Source organism: Mirounga angustirostris, unplaced genomic scaffold (assembly GCF_029215605.1).
Source record: "Mirounga angustirostris isolate CCGP_5_RB_7025 unplaced genomic scaffold, mMirAng1.0.hap1 SCAF_4, whole genome shotgun sequence".
Classification (NCBI taxonomy): Eukaryota; Metazoa; Chordata; class Mammalia; order Carnivora; family Phocidae; genus Mirounga; species Mirounga angustirostris.
The window spans coordinates 105,748,547-105,774,898 of NW_026991712.1; the positions used below are offsets into that span (position 1 = coordinate 105,748,547).

Sequence of the window (26,352 nt, forward strand, 5' to 3'; positions counted from 1 at the left end):
AGTTCTGAGGTTTGAATCCAAGGGTATTTTTTTAAAGATCTTATTTTATTTATTAGAGAGAGAAAGAGCATGAGCAGGGGGAGAAGCAGAGGGAGAGGGAGAAGCAGGCTCCCCGCTGAGCAGGGAGCCCGATGCGGGGCTCGATCCCAGGACCCTGAGATCACGAACTGAGACGAAGGCAGATGCTTAACTTACTGAGCCACCCAGGTGCCCCAGCCAAGGGTATTTTTTTTTAACTATTTTTAATTTTAATCTTTTTAAGAGGGTACAGAAAATGAAAATGGTATTGTGAAGCAATTGATGAACTAACCTGGGCTAAAAGTGATGTATGGAAGAAAAAACGTATTGTGTTTGTACCCACATGTGTGAGTGAATGTATGTGTGTGCACATACGTGTGAATGTGTTGAGGGGGCGGCCTCCAGTTTCACTGAGCATACTAGAGAAATTCAGCAGACCACCTCATAACATAATCACTAAATTCGACCCCCGAAACTAATATTATGCTGTACATTAACTAGCTAGAATTTAAACAAAAACTTGGAGGAAAAACATTTCGAAGGACAATGGTTTTGGTAACTAGCAATGCTTCAGTCTAAGGAATAATGAATCAATATACTTAGAAAGTTGAGCATCACTTTCCATGTTAATACTTACAATGGCTATGGTAGGTATCACATAATTAAATACAAAGTTTTTGAATGTGTAACAAGCTTGATCACTATAAAACATTATTTTTTACATCTAGTTCTCTAATTATGAAAGAAGCCAGACTAAAAGGAGTACATGCTGAATGGTTACATTTATATACAATTCTAGACAACACAAAGTAATCTGTAATGACAGAAAGTGGATCAGTGGCTGCCTAGGGGAGAGGGCAGGGAAGGAGTGGGGTGGGGAGGATTACAAAGAAACATAAAGAAACTTTTGGGGTGCTTGATTGTGGTGATGGTTTCACAGATGTATAGATAGACTAAAACTTCAAAATTGTATACTTTAAATATATCTAGTTTTTTGTATGTCAATTATACCTCAGTAAAACTTTGTTAAAAAATTCAATCTTGGCTGTCAAGTTATTCCTGCCCAAATGAACTATGAAAATATAACTATATATTACACATATCTCGGGATTAAGGTGAAAAATAAAAACAAGAAAAAGAACCACAGACATATGATTGGCAGGACAAGTCTTTCTTTTAATGCTGTATATGGAGTTCATGTCTCCAGTGACTTATCACTTTAAACTTTTCCAGAAACAATGAAGAGTTTGCTTTCATTACCAAAGATCTAGCAACTTCCCACGTCCTGGGGTAACACTATATCCTCTCTCAAGGAGCTAATGCTACATAATATCTCATAGGATTGTAGCTGCATAAACCAGGGAGCAGATTTGGTAGCTTTTATTGATAATGGGGAAGACAAATCAAAGCAACAATTCAAGGACAGGAAAGACAGTTTGGCACCTTTATTTTACCACTGATATCTAAAAAAAGGGAAAAGCTTGTTGGAAGAGAGGAGTTGGTGTTCAGAACACCCCTGTCATCTGCTGTGTACTGCAGCCCAAGTGGTATTTCAAAACTATGGATCGGATCATATCGTTCCTGCTTAAAATCCTGCAGTGGCTTCCTCCACACCACTACCTTTAGGAGAAGTCCTTAGCATGGTTTACCAGGTGCTTCAGGATCTGACCCTTGCCCACCTTTTCAGCCTCAGTTCATCTCAGTCTCCCACTCAATCCACAGTCATTCTGAAAGCCTGTTAGTACCTTAACTGATCAAAGCGTCTACATGTTGTAATGCAGTTTGGGTTCTCCAGGAAGCAGACTTGGGCAGATTGAGTGCTCAGGATGTTTATTAGGGAGTGCCCTTGAAATCAACACCCAGGGAAGGGAGGGGGCGGAAGCAGGATTGGGAAAGGGAGAGATCAAGCTGTGAGGCCAGCCGCACAGCCTCAGCCAACCGCGGGGGTGCTTTGCAACTGAAATGGCCTCTCAAGAGTGGCCTGCGTGGACGTGACCTTGAGCAAGGCATCTCTCTGCAGCTGAGGCAATGCCCAAAGGGGCTGCCAGCACTGCCGCTGCCTGAGGCAGCAAATCCTTGCTTAAAGGCAGATCTGTGTGGGACATTTGCATGCTCACCTCTCCTTGGTATTTACCTTGCATGAAGCTGTCTTCTCCAGTTCACCCCAGGGAACTTCCACTGGTCCCTCAGTGAGACTTTTTGCTGGTCTCAATGAAGTCCTCACTTCTTCTTCTTCTTTTTTTTAAGATGTATTTTTTTTTTATTTATTTGAAAGAGGGAGAGAAAGAGAGCGGAGAGAGCAGGAGCGGGAGGTGGGGTGTGGGAAGGACAGAGGGAGAAGCAGACCCCGCCCCGAGCAGGGAGCCCAACGTTGGGATGGATCCCAGGACCCTGAGATCATGACCTGAGCCAAAGGCAGATAGATGCTTAACTGACTGAGCCACCCAGGTTCCCTGAGTCCTCACTTCTTTTTTTTTTTTTTTTTAAGATTTTATTTATTTGACAGACAGAGACACAGTGAGAGAGGGAACACAAGCAGGGGGAGTGGGAGAGGGAGAAGCAGGCTTCCCGCTGAGCAGGGAGCCCAATGCGGGGCTCGATCCCAGGACCCTGGGATCATGACCTGAGCCGAAGGCAGACGCCTAACGACTGAGCCACCCAGGTGCCCCAAGTCCTCACTTCTTTAGAGAGCACTTCCCAAATTCCTGAACCAGCTCAAACTTCCCACATTTCTTTAGTACCATCCTTGCCATGATTCTTATCACACTTAATTGTGATTAGCTGGTGATAACTCCAAGAGGACAGAGATAACTTCCATAGTAATCAGCTCTGATCCTCAATGCCTACCACAGTGTTAGCACATAGCAGGTACTCAATACTGATTGATTGAATAAATGAATGAATCCGAGGCCTAAAGAACCCTGCAAGGAGCAAACACAGTGTGTTTGCCAACACATCTAATATACTGACTAGTTGCAGCATGATGCTGAGATAGAGACTTCCTTCAGGTTCTGTCGTCAGACTGCCCACCCCATCAGTCCCAGGTTGATCACATTCTAGCTGTGTGACCTTGAAGAAGTTAATTAATCTCTCTGAGCCTCAATTTCTTTACCCATAATAATAATAATAATAGCAAAAATTATATTTTCCCCCTAAGGCTGTTGGGAGAGTTCGATGACATAATCTGTGTGAAGGGTTTATCATAGCTTCCGGAATATAGTAAGGCATCAGTAAAAGCTATCTATAATTGCCACTTATAAGTTCTTAATATTCCTTAAAAAAGAAAAATATTAGGAAAATTTTTTATATTTGTTATTACAATGCATCAAAATAGTGGAAAAATGGGGCACCTGGGCGGCTCAGTCGGTTAAGCGTCTGCCTTCGGCTCAGGTCATGATCCCAGGCTCCTGGGATTGAGCCCCACATCGGGGTCCCCACTCAGCGAGGAGTCTTCTCCCTCTGCCTGCCACTCTCCCCTGCTTGTGCTCTCTCTCTCTCTTGCTATCTCTCTGTGTCAAATAAATAAATAAAATCTTTTTAAAAAGTGGAAAAATTAGAACTTTATTGATTTCCCTAAACCTACTTTATGATTTAGGATTAGTTTTTATTTTATCTGTAGGGGATGGAGAATAGCATTATCTTCTCATTTAGTCAGGATTTTCTAAGGTTTTAAATAAGTCCTGTTCCTGTCCTCTCCTCACACAACCGAGGCGCCTAATTCAGTTTACTGACCATCTTGTACCTCACAAATAGTGTTGTGGGGGTGTGGGGGTGTGAAACATGCCTTTGCTTATGTCTGAAACTCTTTTCCTACCTTAGAAGATATCTGCTTCAGTATGAATTGACTCTTCAGCTCAAAAAACACCTGCTGAATGAAGTCTTCCCTTACTTCTCCCATGGTACTCCGCCTTTTATAGCAGTACAAGCTTTTACAGGTAAATGGCCACAAAACCATTTACACACCTGGACTGTTGTTTTAATTGCCCCAGCATCACATCTCCCCACTAGACTGTGAGCTTCTTGACAGTTGATCTTCTTCATCTTTTGTATCTGGCACATTCAGTCACTCAATGTTTGTTGAGTTGATTTGACTTAGAAGAAAAACACTAGATCTCTTCAGAAAGATACAAATGATAAAGAGGTTTAGGTAATCTGTGATATGCTCAAAAAACAAAGTAGAATTTAAAAAGCAAGAAGTCAAATATTTTCTTTTTAATCGAAACATAACACTCATACAAAGTGCCTGAAATATTAATGTACCACACAATGAATTATCACAAAATGCTTATTTGACCTCGGACCAAGTTAAGAAATAGAATTGGGGTTAGGGGTTAAATATTTCCCCTAATAAAGAATTTAAAAAACTAATTGTCCCATATAAGCAATTATTTATTTATTTATGGAAATCATTTATGGGAAAAAAATAACTGCCCTACCCTGCTTTCTTTATGGGCTGCCATGGCAATGGGATGTTAGTCACTTACCTGCATCCTTTCACTGGTGTGGACTTTCACATTCTCTCATCCTATAAAGAAATACACTGAGCAGCCCATTTCTATGCCTTTCTGACTCATTTCTGGGGGGTTCTACTTCCTCCTTTGTCTCCTTTTACTGTGTGTTCTCTGACCCCATGTTCTTCCCAATTGAATCTCTTCACCCGGGAACTGTGACTCATCTGACCTCTCTTCTTTCTAACTCCACCATTTGTTAAATGCTTTAAGAAATCTCCAACAGGAATTGAAGTTTTCATGAGTACTTAAAATAAGATCTGAATGTGAATTCCTTATTTAATCCAGCATGTAAAGATTAAGAGAGCACAATATAGGAAGATGGGTCAATGACATAGTAGAAAAGATGACGAATTTGGAGAAAATGATTTATACTTTTCTGAGTGCGAGGTGTAAGAACATGAAGAAACTGAAACCACTAGCAGTCTCAAAAGGGTTAATGGTAAGGGTTGTACTCAAGACACATATGACACAGGGACATAAACAACAGTACTACAGAAAGCTTTAAAAGGTACAATTAACTGAAAATGTTATTTATTAGTCAGCTAGAAGAAAGAAAATTAATAATCAGAAGAACAGACTACTTCTCTGGAAATGTCTCATTTCTTTATGTGTCATTGCATGTTAGTTTTTAAAAATTATTATTCTCAACGGTTCTTTCCATGTCTTGTCAATCTTATGTCATTTAAAGAACTGGTATTTGCTGAGATTTGCGATTACCTTGCATGCGAGGAATCAAAGTGCATCTTTTAAATCTTAGTGAGATGCCTCTCATTATATTCTTTAAAACATTTGAAAAGTTGCACTGGTATATATGTTTGAGCTATCCTTAAATATTAGGGATAAATAATTGAACTGGGAAATTCAGTGCTGAGAATACATGGTGACTACAATTAAGAATGAATTCTGGGATCTGATAGCACTCACATAATTTGACAATAGTTCAAAGTGTCTTCAAAAACTTATTCCTCCCATTTGAAAAAAAAAATCAAGGGTGATGTTACAAAATCCCACCTAATTACAAAAATCCCACCTAGAATAGAAATCTTTCTACTGTGTCTATTCATATAAGTAAATATTTCTCTGATAGATTTTGAAAACTTCAGGGAAGAAAATGTGATGTGTCTTATATTCATCCACAGCACCCAGAATGATGCTTAAAATGTAGGTGTTTCAAGCCTCCTAACCTAAAAATCTCAGTGTCAGCCTCAGGACCTCTCTCTCTCACTAACTACTTCCAACAGCCACAAAATGTTTTATCTTGGAACAGAAGTGTCTTTGAAATCTTCTTCACCATACCCAATTCTATGCTAAAGTCTATGCCCTTAAGGTCAATTACACTGGCCTCCTCCCTGGTGCCTATTCTTCTCTATCTTTCCTAGTCTATCTTCCTCATTGCCCTACCCCACAAGGGAAAAAGGAAACTTTTCAAGTGTCAACTGTGTTAAGTACCATGTCAAGCATTTCAAATACATTATCTCCTTTAATACCCACAATATGCAGCAGAGTTGTATTGCTGTGGTTATTCTACTTGTAGAAATTAAGGGAGATTAAGTAATTTATTCTAGCAAATATGGTTGTTAAGTACTCAAGCTGGCATTTACACTTTCCTCTTTCTAACCCTAGCTGGTCATGGTATATTCTTGCATTCAAAATCACCACTGAAAAGAGTTTTTGCTACCAGATCCTACTTATAGAATAAAATATAAACTCTTTGACTTAACATATAAAGAAAAAGAAATCCTCCCCAATGTAACTCGACTCACATGTCAAGCCTCCTATACGCCTACTCCTGTAGTGTATAAGAAGCCCTAGCTGGTCTGGACTTCTCACAGTTCCTCAAGCTTCCAGGTCCTTCTGCAACTCTGTGCCTTTGTATGTTTCTGTCTGGAATGATCTTTCTCACCTTTGCCTGGCACCTTCAACCTTCAAGACTCAACTCATATAAAAATCGATTGCTTAGAGATTTCCTTGAGTTTTCAGGCAGCTGTTTGTTCTATCCTATTGATCACATGAATATAAAAACATTCCACATCACATTACAACCCCTTAGAGAGACCTTGTGCTTCTGACCCCTTCACCGTGAGATCTTTATAGCTATAGGCTGTGTGTTTATTCAAATTGGCATCTGGCTTAGTTCAGGCTGCTATAACAAAAATACCAAAGACAGGGTGGCATAAACAACAGAAGTTTATTTCTCACATTTCTGGAGACTGAGATGTCCAAGATCAAGGTGTCAGATGATTTGGTTGCTAGTGAGAGCCTTCTTCCTGTTTTGCCAAAGGACGCCATGCTGTGTCCTCAAATGCCTGAGAGAAAATTATCTCTCTTCTGTCTCATCTTCTAAGGGCACTAATCCCATTCATGAAGGACCACCCTCATGACTTACTGAGCTTCCAAAGGTTCCATCGTCAAATACCATCATAACAGGGATTGGGCTTCAACATATGAATTTGAGGGTGGGAGGAACATAAACATTTTGCCTATATTAGTATCTCTAATACATGGTTTAAAATTTTTGCTGAAGGATGGAAGGATTAAATAATAGTAATAGAAAAAAATGTTCCTGACTTTCTTTTCTAAACCCCCAGGAAGCAGCTTAGAAACAAGTTGGTTGGTGAAAGCAATCTGCTTAGTTTTCAAAATGTGATTGCTTCAGGAGGAGTTTAGTAAAATCATTAAGAAGACGATACAATCAGCAAAGAATAAAAACTATTAAATCTAAATAAACAATGCCACAATAACAGCAGCTAACATTTATTGCTCAATTACTGCAGAATTCTTCTATTTGTTTTCATGAGCAAACTCATTTAATCCTCACAACAATCCTATTAGGTAGTTATTACTATTGCAAGCTGCCTTTTGAAACTGAGGAAACTGAGGCACTGAAGGTTTTGCTGTGAACACTTGAAGCTAGTAAATGGCACGACTGAAATTTGAACCCACACAGTCCAGTTTGAGAGCCATTTGCTTCACTTCCACGGTAGATGAATAAAGAGCCACGGAAAGAAACAGATGTCAGAGAGATTTTTCAAAAGATTAAAATTTCCCATCTCTGTTCTTAGGGGAATGATTCAAATGAGAAAGACCTATGTACAAATGACTGGTAATGTTATTTAAGACTAAGCTAGGGGGGCGCCTGGGTGGTTCTGTCAGTTAAGCCTCCGACTCTTGGTTTCAGCTCAGGTCATGATCTCGGGTCATGAGACGGAGCCCCACGTCAGCTCCGCACTCAGTAGGGTGTCTGCTTGAGGATTCTCTCTCCCTCACCCTCTGCTCCTACCTTTCCTCACACTTGTTCTTTCTCTCTCTAAAATAAATAAATAAATCTTAAAAAAAAAAAAAAAAAAAGACTAAGCTAGGCCAGGAAAATCTGTAATGTTTCTATAAAGTGTGGTTATGAAGGCAAGTAAGACTCAAATTATAAGAATTAAATTGAAAGAATATCACATAAACACAGATCTATCAAGGGAGATTTTACACATACACATCTAACACTGCAGTAAAGTTTTCAGGGATACAAAATAACTGCAAAATATGATTCCTGCTCCAAAGAACAAACAAACACTGTTGTTGCACAAGATGTGACTGTCATACACAAAGTAATTAGATAATAGATAGTAAAATCTTAAATTTTGTGGTACAGGTAATAACTGCAATTATAGAACAACAAATGTACGTTAAATAGTCAAGTTATTTATTTTTAAAGGTAATTTTGAAAATTAAACTGGGAATTCTTTTTCTCAAGTGCTTCCAGAATCATCCCCTCAACAGAAATTTTATAAAATAAAATTGCTACTCCTATAAAATTCCACAAAAATTAAGCTTAAGAGACAAAGAACAAAACTGAAATCCACAGTTCTAGACTGAATTTTGATTAAAAAACAACAACAACAACAACAACACAACAAGCTTTGTTTCATGGTCTGAGTAAAATGGAATAGCATTAGGAAAACTGCCTCAGGAAGTCAGAACACAATATAAATCAGTCAAACTTTCCATACCTTTCTAGTTGCAGGAAATCTTAAAATATCACTCCATTCTGCCTGTGTGTGCAGCAAAGGCAAAGTTTTTAAGGCATTCAAAGTATGTTGTAAGGTAGAGGTTTTAGGTTTTATCAAATTAAAGTAAAAACTTACATGTTAACCTTACTTATAAATGTCATTTCAAGGAAGGGGCGTACACTATAAAAGACATAGGAAGTCTTACCGACATGGAATGAAAGAAGAAATCTACAAGAAAAGGAAATTAACAAAAGTAAAGGGAATAAAGGAAAACAAGATATTTTCTGGCTGCTCAGGATGAAAAGGTTTTAAGCTCCCTGAAATAATAATTAATTAACTACAAAATCAGAACAACATAGATTTGCCAGTGTACCACTCATGTGGAAGGGAAGAGGGTTTTAGAGACCCAAGGACTCCAAGACAGACTGGAAAAACAGAGGCAGCCTTGCAAATATGATAAATGATACCTTGGCCAAAAATATTATGGAACCTAACTCTTGAACTGAGAAGTCCAGAGTTATTTGGGTTTAATTAGCTGGCGACCAGATAGTTTGGAATGACTTGCTTAATTAGGCATATCAAAGGTCAGTGTAGTTGTTATGTCCTTAACCCCCTGAGAAAACTTGCTAAAATAATTTGATGTCTTTGATTAGAGACCTCTAGGAGTTCATCTTACTTGTCACCTTAATTATTAAGGCCTTACCTTCACATATTATTTTATACTTGAATATTCATTGTCATTTTTTTTTTATAGGAATATATATGTTTATCTCTCCATATTGTGTGTGTTTATCCTCCAGATAAATTGTGGCTTGTTTCCAGGATGGCTACCATCAATTTCTTCCATCCCTGTATCTACTCCCTTGAATCTGGGCTAGTTTGTAACATTTTTGCCTAAGAGAATACAGTGAAATTGATGCATGACTTCCAACACTAACTCCCAGGTCTTGAAGTCTCTCCTTGAATCTCTTGGAATGCTTGCTCTTTAAGTTGTCATGCTGTATGAAGCCAAAGTCAGAAATGTAGAGTGGCCACATAGAAGAGAGAGAAATGCCCCCTCAGTCCCCAGTTCCTGTAGATATCCCAGCCCAGGAGCAAGACACTTGAGTTTCAAAGAAGCTTTCAGATGATTCCTACCTCAGCTGACTCCAACTGAGAAGTGCCCAGCTTTGTCTGTTAGCCCCAAGAGCCGTGAAATGAAATAATAAATTATTTTAAGCTACTAAGCTTTGGGGTCGTTTGTTAACACTGCAGTAAATAAGTGGGATGTGCAATTAGCATTTACAGACAGATCTAATAATCCTTTACTCATTCATAACAGTATAAAATTCTGCACCACCCTGTTATTCTTTTTTTTTTTTTTTAAGATTTTATTTATTTATTTGAGAGAGAGAATGAGAGAGAGAGCATGAGAGGGGTGAGGGTCAGAGGGAGAAGCAGATTCCCTGCCTAGCAGGAAGCCCGATGCGGGACTCGATCCCGGGACTCCAGGATCATGACCTGAGCCGAAGGCAGTCGCTTAACCAACTGAGCCACCCAGGCGCCCCACCCTGTTATTCTTAAACGTAACTAATTCTACATATCTATCATATGTTAAACTGGACCATCATACTCTACTTATTTCATTGGGCCCCAAAATAAGTTTTTATTTTGTTGAAATTTGTAAGGGCTATCAAATAATACAGTAAAATTGATATATACACGAATATACTCCAGAAGTTTATATTAATGAAAAATGGTTATATATTCTTTTTTATAAATAGACTTTATTTTTTAGAGCGGTTTTAGGTTCACGGCAAAATTGAGCAGAAGGTACAGAGCATTGCCATATTCCCCCGCATATTCACAGAACTCTCTCACTATCAACATCGGCGTCACACTAGGGCATTTGTTATAATGGATGAACGTACACTGACACATCATTATCACCCAAATCCACAATTTACATTATGATCATTCTTTTTTTTTTCTTTAAGATTTTATTTATTTATTTGACAGAGAGAGACACAGCGAGAGAAGGAACACAAGCAGCAGGGGTAGGGGAGAGGGAGAAGCAGGCTTCCCACCGAACAGGGAGCCCAATGCGAGGCTCGATCCCAAGACCCTGGGATCATGACCTGAGCCGAAGGCAGATGCTTAACGACTGAGCCACCCAGGTGCCCCCGTTATGATCATTCTGGTGTTGTATGATTTATGGGTTTGACAAATGTACAATAATGACATGTATCCACTATTATGGTATCATACAGGATGGTTTCACTGCCCTAAAAATCCTCTGTGCTCCATCTATTTATCCCCGCCTCCCTTCTAACCCTCCGCAACCACTGATCTTCTTTCTGTCTCTATACTTTTGCCTTTTCCAGAATGTCATACAGCTGGAATCATACAGTATGTAGTCTTTTCACATTGGCTTCTTTCACTTAAAATATGCATGTAGGGTTCTTCCATGTCTCCTCGTGACTTGATTATATATTCTCATTGAAAGAATACTCTGTCATATTTCCTTAACCTTGACTCATTCTTTAAATCCTCTCACATTTAGTTTCTGTTCTTACTCCTCTATGGAAGTCCACGTTCTTAAAGGTCACAGGAGATTTCCTAATTCCAAAATCCAGCCTTTTCTGCAGCATTGACTATTACTGCCCACTACCCCTTTTAAATTCTTGCCTATGGCTTTGTGAGACTATTCCTTTCCTTCTCTTCAATCTTTCCATTCTTCTTCCTTTCCTATCACCATTCTACATAGTCTTCATGGGTAAGTATTCCCCAAAAGGCTGCCCTTGGCCTTGGCTATACTCGCCATTATCACCTCAGCATCTCTTTTTCTCACACCCATATTATCTTCCATGTAAAAATATCTAAGAATAATCTTTGATAGTTTCTCTTCCTTCTCACATTCAGCCAGTTACCAAAACCTCTCAATTCTCCCTCCTTGTTACATCTCCCTCCTTCTTTCCATTTCTTCAATCTCTCCCCTAGTTAAGGACCTCATTAACTCCTGTTTAGATAACGACAATAGAGTTATAGCCACTGTATCTCTGCTTTAAGCCTATTTCCTTCTAACTCATTTTATTCAGTCCTGCTAGATTAATTTTCCTGGACTGCTTTGCTGATTAATGCCTATTTCAGTGTCATTTGAAGTATAAATGTATATTTAGGATGATTGTGTAAACTGTTGTTTTTCTACATAATTATGATAACTTGTAACTAGATGAAAATAGTTAAATAAATTAACATCTGTTGAAAATGTATCAGATGAAGTAAAAGGACATCATATTCAATAAATTGAATATCAGGAGAGGGTGAATTAGATGAGACAAAGAAGAATATTATATCCCCATCGAGCCAACAAATATTTATAAAATTTTGAATTATAATGCAAAGCAGAATAATAGATAATAATAATTATAACATTTATAATAGTACTTGTGTACTGGCATTCTAACTTTAATAAAATTTTTGTTATTTTATTCAATTTAGGCCATGAATGTTTTATGAAAATGTCCTCTTTGGTGTTATTTATATCTTGACAGGATGTTTTATAAAGCAAAATTTTATTCCTTCAGAATTTCCTCAAAATATAGAAAAAGCTACAAAGTCATGCACAATATACATAAGTTATCTTTAAGGCCAAATAAAGCCGGTATAAAGAAAAAGAAGTTGAAAAAATTAGAGAAACATCAATATTCAAAATACATTTATAAATTTTTTTAAGTATATGACTAATTTTAGTTTGAGTACGTGGAGGCTACAAATTTAAATTAAAATCTTGCCAAAATTTTATCGTTTCTATAGTTGATGAAGACCATTAGAGATTTTTCCCAAATATAAGTGCTAGGTATAAAATTCCTTCTAGAAAATATATACCAGTGAAAACCTTTTTTCCTTAATTGTATTTGGTCTTACACGAAAAGGGTAATGGGGATATTAAATGTGTTACTTCAGCTTCATATGCATCAGACATTTTGATTTTTTTTTATTTTTATTTTATTTATTTATTTTAAAGATTTTGTTTATTTGACAAAGAGAGACACAGCAAGAGAGGGAACAGAAGCAGGGGGAGTGGGAGAGGGAGAAGCAGGCTTTCCACTGAGCAGGGAGCCCGATGTGGGGCTCGATCCCAGGACCCTGGGACCATGACCTGAGCTGAAAGCAGACACTTAATGTCTGAGCCACCCAGGTGCCCCTGCATCAGACATTTTGAAATGAAGAACCAACTAGCAATAATTTTTAATGAACAGTATGGTATATCAAGGATGAATTCAGTTGTACTTCTGCCTTACTTGCTTGCTGAGAGATTTCTGGATCTCAGTCTACTAATAACATAGTGAGTTGGGCTGAAAGAATACTAATCGAATGGAAAATCAGCAAAGAAAAATATCATCTAGTTGTCATCAACACTGAAACAAACATGATTGTCTGTTGTCAACTTGGCATCCCTACTTTCCCATTTATGATCCATGCATCTCAGAGGAAAAATAGAACAAGAGTTCCCAGAATCCTCCTCCCCAGATGGTTCCAGGTCAGTGTCAGCCAGGAACAAGCACTTACGTGACATTGGAAAGGGAAGGAGCCAAAGCTATTATTCAAGGAGGGCAATGACAGATAGATGTGTGGGCTGACAGTAGACATGAGGTTCACAGCAGCTTCTGGATCAGTTCCAGCAAATCCCTCTTTGGGATTGTCCATAGACAACTGAGATGGCTAGTGGTAGCTGCTTGAGAATCACCTGTTTTAGTGCTATAAGTTTATACAGCTGGTAGAGCTTCCTGGAGATTGGGAGAAATAGAGGCTCTCAAGAAAGTTCTTGGAGCCAATCACCTTGGCAATGCAAACTGAGATTTTTGGCATAGCTTCCCTGATCTTTAACCTCCTAACCCTTCCAATGGTTGTGGAAGTCACTAATTTCCATATTCAAATTCTTTATATTTCATCTACATACAGTAGCTTTTGTGTTTTATATGACCTTTATTTAAAACAATGTGCAGGTTGTTATGCATAATCGACACTGTTTTGGTAGGGTCTTCAAAAATTATGATGCCTTGTAATATAGGAATAGAATTATAACCCAAAACCAACAAAACGTACTCCATATGAGAAATTTTTAAACTGCCTTGTCATACACTTATACAACATATTTAAACAAGATGGAGTAGGAGCTATAACGTTTAAAAGGGGTGTTTGAACAAAAGAAAGCTTTAAGAACTTTCCATATAAAAATATTAACATAGAAGGCCTTACAGAACTAAAAATATTGGCTGCTTTCAGAGAAAGTAACTGCTCTGCTGAAATCTCCTAAAGAAATAACCAAACTGATATATGCCTCAAGAACATAAATGTTTCTTAGGTAATATGTGCTAAATATTCTCCTATTAATCTACGGCAGACATAAACTCTAACTTTCTTGATTCTACTGTAAAGGACTTTCTGGACACACTCTAACAATCCATACTTCTACTTGCATCGTTTGAGAATGCCCCTTTCACTATATACTCGTCTTCATTACGATAATTTTTTCTGCTTTTTAGCTAGTAAGATTTCAGAGTCCAGAGTGCTAACCATTACACTAGCTAAAGTTGTTTCTTTTGGCCTTTGATTTATCTGGCATTTATAATATTAGTCTTATCTAGGTAAGAAAACACAAATCTAAAAACCAGGAAACATGATATTATTCTTGGTTCTCATGTGGATTTTTCAACCTGGCCAAATATTTGTGTTTTCAGTTAAAAAAAAGAAATTTTTAAAAAAAGATTGTTTGCCCTGACTTTTTTTTTTTTTAAGTAACCTCTATGCCCAACGTGGGGCTCAAACTCACAGCCCTGAGATCAAGAGTCCCACAATCTACCAACGAGGCACCCCAGCACTCACTCTTCTTTCTCAAAGTAGCAATATTTGAAAAATACGAACAGAGGAAAGTCGATACATTTAAATATGTTAACTTGAAAGCAAATGTTCACTGGCTTATTTATATTTGTTGGGTCACTCTAGGCCCTGGGCAGGTACAAGGACCCAAGGCTGACTGGAGGCCTCCCCCTCTGGTGGGGACACAGACTAGCAAGCAGGCACCAGAGGGGCTCCACTGGTCCTTGTCCAAAGCCCTTGGGCCACAGGTGTTTCAGAAGCAATGTTCTTTGTGGAGTTTTAGAAGGGTAAAAGTATATATATAGCATTTAATACATAACACCCTTGATAGAGCCTAGGGCAGCCTCCCATAAACAAATACGACATTTCTGCAGTAAAACATAACATTATAAATAGCTTCATGTTAGTTCAGGTCAGATCTTGCTGCCAAATAAGACTTGGCATTAATCAGAAAATAAACTTTTGGTTTTCAGAAATGCAGATAAAGGACTGTGGACCTGCAAGATGGCATCATATGTTCTAGAATAAAGGGAAGAACAGAGTACTATGGGAATGTGTAGGTATGGTACCCAACCCAGGCTGGCAGGAGGCAGATGCGCTGGTGGAGAGAATGTATAAATTGGCTCATAAGTACCAATGAAATAAAAAGATCTATTGTATTATTGTTCCAGAGAGTAGTGAGAGAAGTTGAGGAAGAGATTATTGCCTGATAATGAACTCTGAGAGTTCATTTTGAGTTTTCTTACTTTATTATTTATTGTGTTACAAACTGTCAGATACCCTCTATTGTTGTGTTACAAAGTTGACAATGAAAAACATTATTGTCTGGTCTATTCAATTCTCCTACTGATAGAATGAAAAATATTGCAAACAACATATTAAATAGCAATGTCTTCATTTAAACACCCAACTATTCCTTGTGTGTCTAGGCCATAGTTCAAGGTTTTTATACTTTCTTACTGTTCAATGGGTCTCTTTGGCCCTAGCCAAGCTCTCTCCTACCTCACCATACAGTTGATCATCTCACTTTCATGCCTGAAAACTTTAAGAGCTCCTTGTTGGAAAAAATTCTCTCTCTGTCTCTCATATATATATGAGAGAGAGAATTTTATATATATACACACACACACATGTATATATAAATGACATATATGACACACATATATGACATGTATCATGTATTACATATATATGACACACACATATATATGATATATATATATACACACACACACAAACTTGGGGTAAGAGCACAAGTACTAGGAAGCTTTATCAGGATTGCAAACTGGATGGTAAAAGGGCAGGAGGGGCAAACAGGACAAAAGCCCGAGCTCAAGAGAGATGTACAAAGCAACGTGATCCAGGCCAATCAAAAGCTTTTGTTAAACAGGCCCCTTGGAACTGAAGTATATGGAAAGCAGATCCAGAACTAGAATCCTCTTCACATGAGCTTAGAATATCTCAGTGTGTGAAATATTCGTGTGTGAAGAGTCATTTCTAAAGTTTGTTTCCTACAGTATTTTTAACATTCCTTTTTTTCCAATCTTGCACAAATTATTTGCACTGTTTTTCAAGGTGGGCTTTACTAAACAATGCAAATCAAGGACCTGATCAGATTAGTTATACACTAATCAATCAAAAGTATCTGTTGCGAATCTATTCAAATTGACCAGCACATAAGAGAAATCCTGAGGGCAACTGTTAGAAAATAAAATCAGGAAAATTTGAGCAATATGGTTTTATTGTATTGTCTAATCAGCTTATTGGATGCAAAAAGTGTTTTTAAAAAATCATAGAAACCCATAAAACAGCTTAATAGATGTACCTTTCAAACATTTAAAAGCTGCAGGGCATTCCTTGGTTTCTACACTGCAGTGTATTTACAAATACAAAATTCAAAACAAGGCTATTCATTTTTCCTAGTTGGAACAAAGCGAAGGCACCAAATATTAAAACCTCAAAGATGGTCATTTGAATTATGACTATGCAAACTAAAGGACCTTGGCTAAACATAAAAAATGCAAAGTCTGTTTCATTTCTTGTTCCTTACCTCAACTCAAATCTGTGGGCAAGGACAGAAAGAAGGCATGTGATGCCTATTTCCCATTTTATTTGCTTACACACTAAAAGACGGTGGACCCTAAATTCTGTTATAGTCTCTTTACTGCCTCCCATCTCTTAGGTAAGATGTACACCTAATTGGGACTTTATTTCAGTGACAATTATAAAAAAAAAAAAATTTGTTCCAAATGAAACCAAATTTTCCTAAGGTAAGGTTGATATCAACCCTGGATTGTGAGTATATGGGGGAGGGGGGACGTGTAAAAGGAGACATTAAATTCCTTCTTCATGCAAACACGGGACTGCACTCCCTGAAAGAGCTTTGCTTTTGAAGACTGTAATAGTCCTGCAAGATAGGTTTTAAAGATTAGGAGAAGAAGGCTCAGAGGTGGAAATCTATGGGAGACCCAGTTTCTAGGAGGCCCAGTCAAAACCAGAATTCAGATTCCTGACTCCTTGCACCATATGCTTCATACCATATGCAGGAGGAAATGCATTTTCTGCAATGCATTCATGCATTCCCTCAAATGAGTATTTAGTAAGTAATGATTTAGTCTTTATATAGTAGTACCTGCTGAAAGTCGGGCACTGCACAGGGACACAGGAGTGAACAAATCATACAACAATCCCCAATATTATGGACTACATTTATGTGGAGAAGAGAGAAAAGAAATAAAAGGAACAAGTAAAATATATAAGAAACCAGATGGTGGAAGTACTATGAAGAAAACTAAAGCAAGAAGGGACCAAAGGTACAAAGCAAAGGGAGACTGTAAATTTAACTAGGTTGGTCAGAAGAACCACACCGACAACGTGCATTTGAACAAAGACTTGAAGGAGATGAGAGACTGATATGTGGATATCCATGTGGAGCATTCTGGGAGGGAAACAAGTACAAAAACCCTGATGTGAGAGTGTGTCTAGCATGTTCAAAGAAAAGCAAGGAGGGTGGTGTGGCTGGAGCAGAGAGGACAATGCAGAGGGTATAGAAGATGCTGCTGGGTTGTGCCAGGCCTGTCTGGTTTTTACTCCATGTGAGGTCGGAAGCCATGGGAGAGTTTTGAGGAGAAGAGTGACAGGATGTGGATTACATTATCATCTCATGTTGGCTACTTTTTGAGAATAGTCTGGAGGTGCAACTGTAGAAGCAAGAAGACTGGTTAAGAATCTCCAACAATAATCAAGGTGAAATGTCAGGGAAGCCAGAGAGACAAAGGGAGACGGTCCTGATAAGTTGTTAATTCTAGATAGATGTTGAAGGTGGGGTCAGTAGGATTTCTTGATGGTTTGCATATGGGTGTGAGAAAGGAGGAGAGGAGTCAAGGATGACTGCAAAGCTTTTAGGTGAGCAACTAAATCATGAAGTTCTCATTTACTGAAATGGGGAAGGCTGTGAGAGAAACAGATGTGTGGAAAGACCAGGGAGGGTTTTGGGTTTTGTTTAAAGATTTTATTTATTTATCTATCTATCTATTTATTTATTTGTTTGTTTGTTTGTTTATTTGAGAGAGAGAGAGAGAGAACGCAAGAGAGTGGCAGAGGGAGAGGGAGAAGCAGGCTCCCCACTGAACAGGGAGCCCGATGACCTGAGCCGAAGGCAGATGCTTAACTGACTGAGCCACCCAGGTGCCCCTTTTTTGTTTTGTTATTGATATCAAAGATGTCAAGGATTTGTTTGCAGATTTTACTTCACAAGATATAAATATGCGTTAGTTGTTTTTTTTTTTAAGGATTTGATTTATTTATTTGACAGAGAGAGAGCTGGAGAGCGGCAGGGGGAGAGGGAGAGGATAAGCAGGCTCCCCGCTGAGCAAGGAGCCCAATGGAGGTGGGGCTCGATCCCAGGACCCTGAGATATGACCTGAGCCAAAGGCAGACGCACTTAACGACTGAGCCCCCTAGGCACCCAGAGTTCAGTTGTAGACATTCCAAGTTTAAGGTGGCATTTAAGACAGCCATACAGAGGTCAAGCAGGCAGTTGAATATACAAGTCTGGTGTTCAGGCGGGAGGTGTGGACTGGACATAGTTGGGAAGTCAGCAGCATATCCATGATATTCAAGCTCTGAGGCTGAACAAGGTCATCAGGGGAGTGATTATGGATGGAGAAGGGGCTGGGGAGCTGAGCCCTGAGCAGAGAAGTCAGGGGAATGCAAGGTGAACTCTTTCAGATGCTGCGGATCGCTCACCTGAGATGAGGATTGAAAACTCACTGCATGTAGCAATGCGAATGTGGTGGGTGGGCTGAGCAAGTGCAGTGTGGGTGGAAGAGCGCTTGGCTGGAGTAGAGTGGGTTCGGGGGCAAGGGCAAGGGCAGGGGGAGGAGCGGGAGAGAGTAGTCAGTTCCCATGCACTTGCCATATTTTTGTGTGGCTGGCAAGTATAAAAGAAGTTTTAGTAATTATAACAAGAATTGAATTGTTATTGAATGCCCCTTGTATTATAGGCCCTGTGCAAGGACTTTATACATTAAAAAAGAATTATTCCTTCCAACAAAATGTAGTTCACCAATGAGAAAAGTGATGATTAAAAAGGTTAACTTTCTCAAGGTCCCATGTGTGGCAAGTGGCACAACTGAAATTTGAATTTAGGTCAGTTTGACTCCAAGCCTTCATCCTCAAACAGTGGGCAACATGGCCTTCAACTATTACACAGTCACACTATGTAGCCAATTAAATATTAAATAGCCACATAAGAGGGATTCTTTCCTGAGGTTAAAAACTAGTTTGGAAATGTTTAAAAACAAAATTCAACCAAATAAATTTTAAAGATCTTATTGGTTTTGTTCAACAATTCATGAATGAGGTAACATACCATCTAGCAAATAAGGAATTCTGAGGGGCACCTGGGTGGCTCAGTTGGTTAAGGGTCTGACTTTGCCTCAGGTCATGATCTCAGGGTCCTGGGATGGAGCCCCATGTCTGGCTCCCTGCTCAGCGGGGAGCCTGCTTATCCTCTCTCTCTCTCAAATAAATAAATAAAAATCTTAAAAAAAAAAGAAAAGAAAAGAAAAAAAGGAGCTCTGATGGGGTGCCTGGGTGGCTCAGTTGGTTGAGTGATGGACTCTTGGTTTCGGCTCAAGTCCTGATCTTAGGGATGTGCAATCACACCCCTCATCGGGCTTCACACTCATGCGGAATCTGCTTGAGTTTCTCTTGCCTCTCCTCCCATGCTTTCTCTCTCAAATAAATAAATAATTCAAAAAAAAAAAAAAAGGAGCTCTGAGGAGCTGTACAAAATGGAAGATATTTATAGGCAGAAGGAGGCAGGACAAGAAAGTTTCTAGCAAAGAGTGGATTGTTTCAGGCAAGGTCACCTTCCTTGGGGGAAGGCAGAGTTCAATCAGACAGATGACCTCACTACTGATGACCAGGTAATTCCAGATTGACTGGCCCTAAGTTTCCATTCCTGGGAGAGGTTGAAACTGTGATTAAGATAGGTATTAAGTCTTGGTTTGGGGACATGGGCTTAGCATGAGTGACTCCATTCTGAACCTATTATGTCTTTTTTACAGAAGAAGGAATGCAGAACGGTAGACAAGGGTCTCCCTCCATATTGGTCAAGGTATTCTTAATCTCTGGCAGGCATGAGAGGCAGAACCAAACAGGGCTGTTCATCAGTTCAGCCAACAGCCAACTCACAGAAGGTCACTGTCTATGTAGCCCTTTTCAATATAAAACGGCTGGATGAACCAATTGCAACAATATTGCTAAACCAAATAACTTGGAAAGAAATTCAGCCCTATGAACATTAATGAAAAAGGAGGACTGAGGTATGTCTACAAACCTAGTATAGCAAGTACAAGGAAAAAGAAAAGCTTTTTCCTTACCTGGCCATCTGTTTGCATGAAAAGCAGTGGTACTTAGCCCTCTGCAGAGAAAGGTTTTGGGAGGGACAAATTTCATAATGTCCTATAGGCCCCCTCCCTTTCCACACCTGCCATTTAATTTTGACTAGTATTTTAATCTACCCTTAGAGTCAGCTATTGAACACTCTGAGGTGGGCCCAGTGGGATAAGACAAAAGTAACATCAAACAGAATCCCGATGGAATGCCATATGGCTCTCAAGACAAAAACCTGAGTGTTCTGATGCTCTCTGTTCTGATAGCCCGAGCTTTATAATTCTGTTACAGCTTGGTCCAATACTCAGGGAAGAAAGTATTAAAGTGTCAAATAGACCTTCATTAGCAACTACTGAAGAAAACAGCATTGTGGTTTTTATGTGTGGTACAAGGGAACAAAACCACTGCAATTCAATGTGATAATCACATATTAAGAGAAGAAAATGAGAAGAGCTAAGTAATAAATAATAATAAATAATAAAGTGATCTTACAAATTAGGTAATATAGGTGAAATAATTTTGGGAGTTTTAAAGAGTTTACAGACACAAGCTGGTGTTACCAGGTAAACAAAATCAAGGGATATCATGGCTACAGCACAGAATCTATTGACCAGGCATTTACTTTTAGTATTATGGAAATAAAGACTTCACAGTGAAAATATGTGCATTTGTAAAGCACTTCTCATTCTTTTAAAAAAGCTATATATGTACAAGGAAAGAAATTAAAGTATTACAGTATTATAAACTGCAAAATATCTCTGGCTGCTAGGCCCTCAATTCTTTTCCTCAAAGGCAACCACAGTTTCTAATTTCTTCTGTAGCCTTCCATATCTATCTATCATCTATCTATCTATCTATCTATCTATCTATCTATCTATCTATCATCTATCTATCTATCATCTATCTATCTATCTATCTATCTATCTATCTATCTATCTATCTATTCATATTTCTTACCTATATCTCTGGAATAAAAAGAATCGGTCGTCACCTGACAGTTTTCCTTTACTCTTACACATTTTGTGAATTTTGGTATAGTCATCACACTCTATTCTGAAAAATAAGTAGCATTCATTTTTTTCTCTGAAAATATTCAAGCAATTAGTAAATATGTGAACATTTAAGTTGCAGTTTTATCTTCAACGGTTCACTTTACAATTTACCAAGGCAACCTGCCTGACACTGTTGGAGGTCAGAACTTTAAGATCAGTGCCTGCCCAGATGAAATCCTTAAATGTTTGCTGCCCAGGGTTCCTGCACTCACTGCATTCAGTAAGAAATCAAAACATGCTGAGAAAGCAGTGCTGATGAATTTAACCCTGGGCTTTTGAGGGAGTCTGCTTTCCTGAATACACCCCAAAGAAGTTGTGTTAGGTGACTTTCATTTGATTCCTGAGTCTTTTCTTTTTTATGTGGTCCTTAAGTATTTTATGAATCCAGGGAACATTTCAATACAAAATTGAAAGACACAAGCTGGAGGAGGAGAAGAAAAAATTTTTTAAAATTTTATTTTATTTAAATTCAATTAATTAACATAAAGTCTATTATTAGTTTCAGAGGTAGAGGTCAGTGATTCATCAGTTGCATATAACACCCAGTGCTCATTCCATCATGTGACCTCCTTAATGCCCATCACTCAGTTACCCGATCCCCCAACCACCTGCCCTGGAAAAATTAAGTTCTTACATCCTTTGAATATGAAGCTTCAACCTGAAGCACAGAAGTGCACTGCATTGTGTTTGCCACTTCATTTCTTCACTGGGTACCATGAATGTGTTTCCCCAACTTACCCGGATGCTCCAGCATGTACAGATCTGGCCAGGAGCTTTTACATACTTCTTCACCAGCTGGAGAACACTTGGATGACTCAGGACCTTCCCTCTGACTAATGGTCAGTAGTCTCCCCAAATTTGTTTATTTAACAATAATCTGGTAGCTTTTGAGGTCTTTGAAAGGATGAAATGCAACCTGTTAGAAACTGGGGGAGGTGGGGAAGGAATCCTTGAAAAATAAAGATCTGCCATATTTATGTTATCGATTTTATAATTTAATGTGAGAAAGGACAAAAATGCAACTATTACGAATAGTTAAAATAACAGATTACATTTACACATAGCTGAGGTATTTCAGGAAAGTGTGCGCAGAGCCCTCTGACATAGGACTTCCTCTTACTCCAAAGTCCCCACTACTCCCTCTTCCTAAAACAAGAAGCCCATTGACCTCATTTGTTTCTGAAATGGCTATTTCTTAAAAAATGAAACTTTCACACTGAAACCTTTTTGCTATAGCTACATAATGAGAACGCAACCATCAGTATACAAAAAATTTCCCAAAATATTCATATAGGCTGCTTGGGACCAGGCAGATAAAACAATAGCCAATTGAATTTTTCCCTCTTCACCTAATTGTTTTGGTCGTGGAAAGACATAGGCAAAGCTTGGCTGGACACCAATCATTCATTCATACTCTTAAGATTTCACGCTGCAGAGTGTGCTGGAATAAAGAAGTTCAAACTGACATTAGAATTAATGGTACTAATGATAGCATTTTAGCTGGAGAAGAGGATTTCTGGGATTCTGTAAAACCGCAGAAAAAGAACTGAAAATATGGGACGAAATGGAGTTTGTCTGGTACATAGGATATAGGATAAAAAAAGATCATGGACTCAAACAAATATAAAACAATATGAAGCTACTTAAATTAAGTGAAAGAGAGAAAGAAGAGACACAGTCATACCTGAATGAAGACCTCTGCTTCTTGATGCTTATAAATCCAATCCTTACTTAACTGTGCTACAGAACTAAAAAACTGGTCGGCTTCTACTTTGCTCTAAACTGAAGACTGTGTACAATGTAGGGAAAAGGCTCATAATTACTGTTTCCTTTCTTTTCTAGAGTACAGCTCATTGCTCTTCACTGCTCAGGAGAAAAAAACTACCAGATTTGTGGGGGCTTTTTCTCCCTCACCTCATCCCTAGACCCAGTTAAAGCTTTAATCCTATCCCTTCAAAGAGTACAGCATTTCAATTCATTTCAAAGGAACGGATTGGTGTTGATGAGAATGCAACCAAAATTTTGAAAAGAGATTAGTTATGCTGAGAAATGTCCATTGTAAATACTGCAAGAACACGGAACCAACCAGCCCGTATCTACTGCTATTTACAGGAAACTGTACGAAATATAGTACTGGAACAGAAGGGAATAGGGCATGTGCCACACACTTTGAAGATGGAGAAAAAATTCAGTGTCAAATAAATTAAGGACCCTCCAAAGAAAATAAGAGATTAAGACATTCAAATACATATGCGCTTCACACACACACACACACACACACAAAACTAAGCAAATAAAAATCCTTAAAACCTAATTCAAAAAAATTGTAAAACATTATTGTGGCAATTTCAGGGCTCTATTCTTCTACAAGACAGATAATAAGCTAGACGCTCTGCCCATGACAGCGAATACAATTGTTCCAAAGATCTAGTCACTAAATGCTTTTTTTAAAAAAAAATCTGAAAATAATTACATCAGCATATGGACTCTGGAAAATTTCTTCTACCGTAATAAGTTCAGATGGACATTTCCTGTTTCACGTTTCTAGTACACGTTGTCTTTTAGACAATAACAGTGTGAAACAATAGTTTGGCATGAGTTCAATGCATACTAAGAAATGCCCCGGCCCTTGAAGGCTGGGATGAGTCAGCCTCAAATGGCAAAGAGAATAAGATTCAAGAAGTTGAATTGTTCATCTTTCTTGACCAGTAAAGGCTCTTAAATTTAACATTTGCCCTTATACAGCCAGCATTCACTCTTGTGTCTGCATAACCTGGATTTATTTTTTTTTAAGATTTTATTTATTTATTTGAGAGGCAGAGGGACAGAGCGCACAAGCCAGGGGAATGGCAGAGGGAGAGGGAGAAGCAGGCTTCCCACTGAGCAGGGAGCCCGATGTGGGGCTCGATCCCAGGACCCCAAGTTCATGACCTGAACTGAAGGCAGACGTTCAACCGACTGAGCCACCCAGCCACCCCCATAACCTGGCTTTAAAAAAACATTGTTTGTAAGGCAAAACTGCAATCCTGAAAAAAGAATGTGTTGGCAATTCCTCTTAAGTTGTTAACCAGCATTGGCCTTTGCTTCCACTGGTCAACCTCCTGCTCCTACTCTGAGTGGAGTGTCCAGGTGAAAATGAGCTTCCCTGCCCCTCATGAAATGTGGCAAACCCCTGGCCATCCTTACCCTCTCAATGGGCCTTCCTACTACTTTGAACACCATGAGACAGAGCCAGCAGGTTCCGGACCCCTCTTAAACTTGGTAGTTCACACATCCATCTTCCCTGATGCCAGACTGGGACCATCAGAGCATGTTGGCAACCAAGGAAGCCAGGCCAACTTACAGTATTTGGGTCGGTCATTTCCAAAGGCATCCCTCATCTCTAATCTCTGCCACATAGTTAAGAAAGTAGATGAACAGAGCATTCTAAAATCAGCCAGAGCCTGCAGAGGACTCAACAGTGGGACCAGCATTAGGAGGGGCAGAATGGGAGATGAGAAGTTGCAAAGTGTAAGGAACAACAATGGGGCAAGCAATGGAGGGTTGCCCTTCAAGCAGAGCCAGAGAATTGCAAGGAGGAAAGAACCGGAAGTCATCCTTGACCAACCCTTCTCTTTCACTTTCCAGACACAACCAATCACCAAGTTCTCCTCCTTTTTTACTCCGAAGGATAAAAAGACCTGCTCTTTTATTTTTCCCCAATAATAAGGTTTTATTTACTTAAAAATGACAGACGATACATGTTTGTTTTCAAATTTCAAAACAATATAGAAAGATAGAGAGAAAAAGTAAAAATCATCTCCACATCTACTTATCTAGAAATAGACAGTTTTAATATTTTGTCAAAAAGCCTTACAGATATCGCTGTATACTCACATGCACATTCCTGCACACGTGTACAGACTATTTTACAGAAAGTGAGGCATGTTACACAGCGAGTTTGATAATCTTTTTTTTCACTTAGTAGTGGGTCATAGTGTCTATTTCAATTAATATAGATACATACAATCATTGTTAGTGGTTGCATAATATTCCATTGAGGGGATATGTCATAATTTAACAACTTTTCCATTGAAGGAAATTATTATTTTTTTCAATTTTGACTGTTATTGACAGCCCTAATGCTAACACCTTGTGCACACATGTGTGCTATTATGAGACCTTCTTTACTAATCTGATAATAAAAAATAGCTCTCATCTTTTCATTTCTATTTTTTGAACTTTGGTGAGGTTTTAACATTTTGCAGACCATTTGTATTCTTTGACAAATTGCTGTGTCCCTGTTTCTTTTGTGTATGTGTGTGTGATTTATTTTTCATTTTTCTATTTTTTTTAAAGACTTTATTTATTTGAGAAAGAGAAAGTGAGAGAGAACACGAGATGGGAGAGGTCAGAGGGAGAAGCAGATGCCCTACTGAGCAGAGAGCCTGATGTGGGACTGGATCCTGGGACGTTTAACCAACTGAGCCACCCAGGCACCCTCCATTTTTCTATTAGAACGCTTTCTCTTATGGAGTCATAGATGTCTTTGTATATTAGGGAAACCAACCCTTTCATCATTCATAAATGTGACACCCATTTTTTTTCCAGTTTGTCCTTGCCTTTTAAACTTAATTTTATGGGGGCGCCTGGGTGGCTCAGTTGGTTAAGCGACTGCCTTTGGCTCAGGTCATGATCCTAGAGTCCCGGGATCGAGTCCCATATCGGGCTCCTTGCTCAGCAGGGGGTCTGCTTCTCCCTCTGACCCTCCCCCCTCTCATGTGCTCTCTCTCTCTCATTCTCTCTCTCAAATAAATAAATAAAATCTTTAAAAAAAAACAACTTAATTTTATGATGTGTTTGCTGAAGCATTTAATTTTTACATAGTCCAGTTTATCAATAATTTAGTTTTTGGTTTATCCCTACCGATTTAATCTCCTAACATTGCTACCAGCACTGATCAGATCCTTTGTCCTCTTTCCCTCAAATAACTAGAAGAGTCTGAATTGGACTCCCTGCTCTCTGTCT

The 26,352-nt window shown here is 38.7% G+C and overlaps 1 long non-coding RNA gene across 2 annotated transcripts in view; it reads right to left on the reverse strand.

Moving 5' to 3' along the window:
* LOC123859329 (uncharacterized) overlaps window positions 1-24,406 on the reverse strand; it is a 42,169-nt gene extending 17,763 nt beyond the window's left edge. The window contains exons 1-3 of one of the 2 annotated variants that reach the window (XR_006794433.3): window positions 23,030-24,406; window positions 22,084-22,271; window positions 3,982-4,132 (exon numbers count right to left, since the gene is read on the reverse strand). This is a non-coding gene — a long non-coding RNA (uncharacterized LOC123859329). The remainder of the gene's footprint in view (window positions 1-3,981; window positions 4,133-22,083; window positions 22,272-23,029) is intronic. The other variant, XR_006794432.3, reaches the window with a different exon arrangement.
* Between the last annotated feature and the right edge of the window lie 1,946 nt (window positions 24,407-26,352).